Source organism: Peromyscus leucopus, chromosome 3 (genome assembly GCF_004664715.2).
Source record: "Peromyscus leucopus breed LL Stock chromosome 3, UCI_PerLeu_2.1, whole genome shotgun sequence".
Lineage (NCBI taxonomy): Eukaryota > Metazoa > Chordata > Mammalia > Rodentia > Cricetidae > Peromyscus > Peromyscus leucopus.
The window spans coordinates 99,465,630-99,471,032 of NC_051065.1; the positions used below are offsets into that span (position 1 = coordinate 99,465,630).

Genomic DNA, 5,403 nt, shown 5'->3' on the forward strand with positions numbered 1-5,403 from the left:
TTCTGGTTGTACAAATCTTGTGGAATGACCACAAGGCACAGGCCCTTGAGACTCTGAACTGCAATGAACAAGAGAGAAAAGTCTAAGGAGACAGGGGCCTGGTGTCTCTGAGCAGAACTCGGCCTGGCAGCCTGGGAGAAAAACACAAAGCCCTTGGGGTTCTCTCCATGAGTCCCCTCCCCATGATAGAACCACAAAGCTCTGGCCACAGCTGACAGGGAGCTGTGATGATGGACTTTACTGTTAGCTTGAGTGAATGGAGCAATACTTCTGGACGTGATTATGAGTTTAATTCTGTGTGGGTTTGTGGACTCAGTGGGCAAAGTTGAGAGGGGTCAACTCAGGTGGGCAACATGAAGACTTCTGGGAACTAAACAGACAAGAGAAAAGAAAAACTTTGCTGTATCTCTCCTGAAACAGACATGTTTTCTTTGTCCTTAGATCTCCAGGTCTGCTGGTCTCTGGACTCTGAGGTGCAGGCTTATGTTTCCCTGGGTTTCCCTAGCTCTTGCCTTAGGCCTAAACTCACACAAGTGGCTTCCATGCTCTGTGCCTTTCAAATGTGGACAGAGCCAAACAACCAGTATTCCAGAGCTTTCACCTCTAGAAAGCATGTTTGGGAGATGCTCGGCCATATAGATCATTTTCCCCAAGAGCTGTGAGGCCATGAGAGGTTTCTCATGAGAAACCATGCAATTTTAAGAGGTTGCATACAGCCTGGAAACACACAGAGAAGCTTGTCTCAAGGTTAGACTACCACAGACTATCCCCAGTAGGACAATGTTGTAGGAATGGGGAGACACTTGAGATCCCAGAACTGCGGGGTGATCCATGTGCTCATATAGCCTGGAAAAGCTGCAGCCCAAGCAATTGTGGGTGAAGATGGTTCCCTAAGCCCAGCAAAGCCACAGGGCCAGGGATATCAACTTAGCTGAAACCAGTCAACACTTCCCTGATTATTTCTCCCAGACCAATAGGAACTGAACAGCTTCCTCCTGCTCCTTCATGGCATTGTGCAAGTGTGTGGATTCCTGACTCCACTCGAGCACGGACTCGAGTCGGGGAAAGGCTGACTCTCTCACCTGTGTCTAACTAAGACAGAGCATTGTGATTTGATTTGAAGCTCCTCTTCATTCAAGAAGAGGTTTTGACTCATGCAAAGCAAGACAAGAATCAACCAATACTTCAGAAACTTCTGAAAAGCCAGCCCTAGTGATGCACACAGGGAATCTCAGCATTTGCGTGCTGAGGCACCATGGCCTCAAGTCAGGATTATTCTGGCTACAAAACCACGAGTTGCAAATGACGAGTGTTTTGGCTAAGGTATTTAGGAACTTTATATTTCTTAGATATTTGTAGATTTCCCTTTTTAATCCTTTATGTGTCATCTGTGAGTATGTGTTGATGATCTGTGTCTACTTTGAAAATGTGCATTCATGTGTGAGCAAGAACACGCAGGTGCTTCAGCACATCTGCGGAGGTGAGCAGACGGCCTCGAGTGCTGTCCTTCCCTGACGTTTTGGTCAAACAGCCTCTTCTGTGCTGCTGTGTCTGCCCTGCTGGCTGTGCTGTCAGAAGCTGGGCCTTCTCTTCTCTCCACATCCCCTCACCTTGAGAGAACTTTGAATACAGAGGTGGCCAGCGCTCCCCGGTGTTCATGCGCTTTCTGGAGGTTCTGTCCCAGGTCCTAACACAGTCACCGCTAGCGCTTCATCCACGGAGTCACCATCTCCCTGGCTACACCTGAGGATTTCCTCTGAGGGTCTACCAAATGCTGAGAACGATCTCGTGCAACGGAAATTCTCTTACCTTCACATCTCTCCCAGTAACACAAGATTATCCCATAGTCCGACTTTCAGAGAATAACAGTGCACAACACATTCCTTGTGACAGATGACTCCGTATTTTCTTAATGTGATTCTTCAAATCTCTACAGAGCTCTTAAAAGATGAATGTCTACATAAGTGGGTAGTAGATGTAAAGCAAAGGATAACCAGGCTACATACAACCCACAGCCCTAGAGAAACTAGGTAACAAGGAGGACCCTAAGAGGGATACATGGATCACCCCCCTGGGAAGGGGAAATAGATGAGATCTCCTGGGTAAAATGAGGGTGGCGCAGGAGGGCAAAGGGGAGGGGATGAGAGATGGGAACATGAAGGATCAGGATGGTCGAGTTGGGGGAGGGACGGAGAGGGAAAGCAATGAAAGACATATCTTGATAGAGGGGGGCCATTATGGGGTTAGGGAGAAACCTGGTACCGGGGAAAACCCCAGGAATCCACAAGGATGACCCCAGCTTAGACTACTAGCAACAGTGGAGAAGGTGCCTGAACTGGGCACCTCCTGTAATCTATAATTGTCATCATAGAGCCTTCATCCAGTAACTGATGGAAGCAGATGCAGAGATCCACAGTCAAGCACTAGGCTGAACTCCAGGAGTCCAGCTGAAGAGAGGGAGGAGGGGTAATACAAGCAAGGAGGGTCAAGATCATGATGGGGAAACCAACAGAAACAGCTGACCTGAGCCCGTGGGAGCATGCATGGGACCTACCTGGGACCTCTGCATGTGAGTGACAGTTGTGTAGCTTGGTCTGTTTGTGGGGCTCCTAGCAGTGGGACCAGGATCCATCCCTGGCACATGAGAGGACTTTTTTTGGAACCTATTCCCTATGGTGGAATGCCTCCTTCAGCCTTGATGCAGGGGGAGAAACTTGGTCCTGCCTCAACTTGATATGTCACGCATTGTTGACTCACATGGGAGGCCTTGCCCTTTCTGATGAGTGGATGGTGGGGGTGTGGAAAGGAGGGAAGGGAGGGGAATGGGAAGAAAGGAGGAAGGGGAAAGTGTGGTTGGTATGTAAAATAAATAAAAAATTTAATAATAATTTTAAAAGATGAGTGTCTGACTTCCAACAAGTTTTGAAGGAACTGAACTGGCTTAGCCTAAGTTAAAGGCCATTTTTACAAGACAGAGTAGCAAGACACACAAATACAGCACTCATCACACGAGGTTCTGTCCCCACAGCAGAGTCAGCGGATCATGGAGCAAAAGCCTGAGGACGTGGACAAGAGGACACAGCATTCTCTGTGGTGCTCAGTGCTCCAGACTCCAGACACCGTCCACCAGCACTGCCTCAGCTGACCAGTGAGCTCCAGGCTCACTCCTGTGTGGCTGACCCAGACACAATGGGGACCACTTCTCCACAAGTCTTTTCCAAGTCAGGGACCTGTGGTGACTAACCTGGCCTTGTCAGCATCACACTTTCCCCGGGCTGAGTGGCTGATGCTGATGTGCTGGGTGCTAACTCATCCGAGGCTTCCTCTAGACCACACCAACAGTGTTTTGCCAGGTGTGGTTCCTACAGAAGAGACTTCAGCCTTTGTAGATGACCATGCTGCACCACGGTCCACCTCCTCACTGTTATTTTTTTCACCACCATCCAAAGACCCGGCTGGATGAGAGATCCCCTTGGCAAATACTTCTGAAGTTTTCTGTAGAATAGTCTTTATGTCTTCCCAGAAAGCAGCTTTCTGTGCCACTTTCTTTTCTTTTCTTTTTTTTTTCTTCTACAGAAAAGGAAAAGGATTCAGGATAACTATGGTGGTTTGAAAGAAAATGTCCCCCCATAGGACCATTAGGAGGTATGGCTTTGTTGGAATAAGTATAATCTTATTGGAGGAAGCATGTGTCTGCAGGTATGGGCTTTGAGGTCTCCTATGCTCAAGCTATGCCCAGTGACACAGTTCATTTCCTGTTGCCTGCAGATTGAGGTATAGAACTTTCAGCTTCTTCTCCAGCACCATGTCTGCCTGCACACTGCCATGTCCCACCATGATGACAATGGACTAAACCTCTGAAACTGTAAGCCACTCAATTAAATGGTTTCCTTTATAAGAGTTGCCATGGTCATGGTGTCTCTTCACAGCAGTAGAAACCCTAACTAAGATACCAATATTTCAAATCTTAGAAGAAAAAGCCTTGTCAGCACAGAGATGACCAAAGTGTAGTTCTTTTCAAGCCTGACATCTCAGCATAGAGTCCATGTGCCCCTCCATAACCCTGGTGCCATGAAACACAGCCACCACCCCTTACTCAGTTGCTGACTTCAGTAACAGCTAAGTCCTGATATTCTCAGTATCCCATTGCACTTTGTAGAGGGCAGTTGGGGACTTCTATGGCTGACTGTACATGTGTGTGCAAGTGAGCCAGTCCATTGAATTACAGACTCTGCTGGTGCAGCACAGCACAGTCCCAGGCACAGGCTGAGTAGCCAACACAAAATCCTCCTGTCTCTGTGATCGCCACACTGACCTTATCTGCCAGGTGTTGTTCATATTCCCTGGTGTACCTCTGTAGGAACTGGCACTTTAGGTTCTCAGCCCTTTCTAAAATAAGATTTACAATCTGCAATACAAAACCAAAATGGAGAGTTAAAACAGTTCTAGTGTCAGAAGGAGAAAAAGAAGACAAGTTGGGAGAGGCAGCCATGTCTCATTCCCTGCCATCCTGAGCCTCTGCACTGCTCAGCAGTGGCAGTGGCAGTTCCTCTCCCACCCAGGGTCAGGATCTGTGGCTTTTCTCTCAGTAGTTCTGTGCTGCTCTGGAATTTTAGGTCAGCCACATAGACGGTAAAGACCCACCTTGAGGATGCTGGTTCAGTGAAGATCCACCTGAGGATGTTGTTTCTTCTCCCAGTGGTAGCAATGTTTCTATATTTACTGTCTTTTTTCAGTTTCTCAACAAAGCATCTAAGGGAATAGAGCAGAGTGACTAAGACATATAGAAAATGTCTAAATGAGGCCCTGAGGAAATGAGTTTCTGCACAAAGAGTTTCAGAGATGCCTGGAGGCACACCCTGAAATCCCGATCCCCTTCCATCCCAGTGCCTGGAGAGAGAGAGGCTCACACTCTCAGTCAGCCAGCACACTCAGCAAACAGCAGCTATCAAGAAGTATGGCTAAGCTGACCTGGTGCTTGCTTGTCGTCCCAGTGCTCAGGAGACTGAGGATTGAATTAGTGATCCCTAGAACCTCGAAGAAACAGGCCATACTGCTGAACTTCCAAACAGGAAATAAAGACAGCAGGTTCTTTCTTCCACTCCCAATAACAATATGGTGCTGTGGAATAATGCTTTTGTACATTGGTTTAATAAAACACTGATTGGCCAGTAGCCAGGTAAGGAGTATAAGCAGGATAAGCAGACAAGGAGAATTCTGGGAAGAGTTAGGCTGAGTCAGGAGATGCCAGTCTGCCATCCAGGGAGCAGCATGTAATGGCACACAGGTAAAGCCACAGAGCACATGGTGACATAGGCTGAGTTTAAATTAAGTGTAAGAGCCAGTCAGTGGTAGGCCTGAGCTAATGGCCTAGCAGTTTTAATTAATATAAGCCAGTCTGTT

At 47.6% G+C, this 5,403-nt stretch overlaps 1 long non-coding RNA gene across 1 annotated transcript; it reads right to left on the bottom strand.

Annotated features, from left to right (window-relative positions):
* Positions 1-4,315: 4,315 nt before the first annotated feature.
* LOC119087538 lies at positions 4,316-5,121 on the bottom strand. Its single transcript, XR_005091004.1, has 2 exons — positions 4,645-5,121; positions 4,316-4,408 (listed from the first exon to the last, which is right to left on the bottom strand). It is a non-coding gene; the product is annotated as an uncharacterized LOC119087538 (long non-coding RNA).
* Between the last annotated feature and the right edge of the window lie 282 nt (positions 5,122-5,403).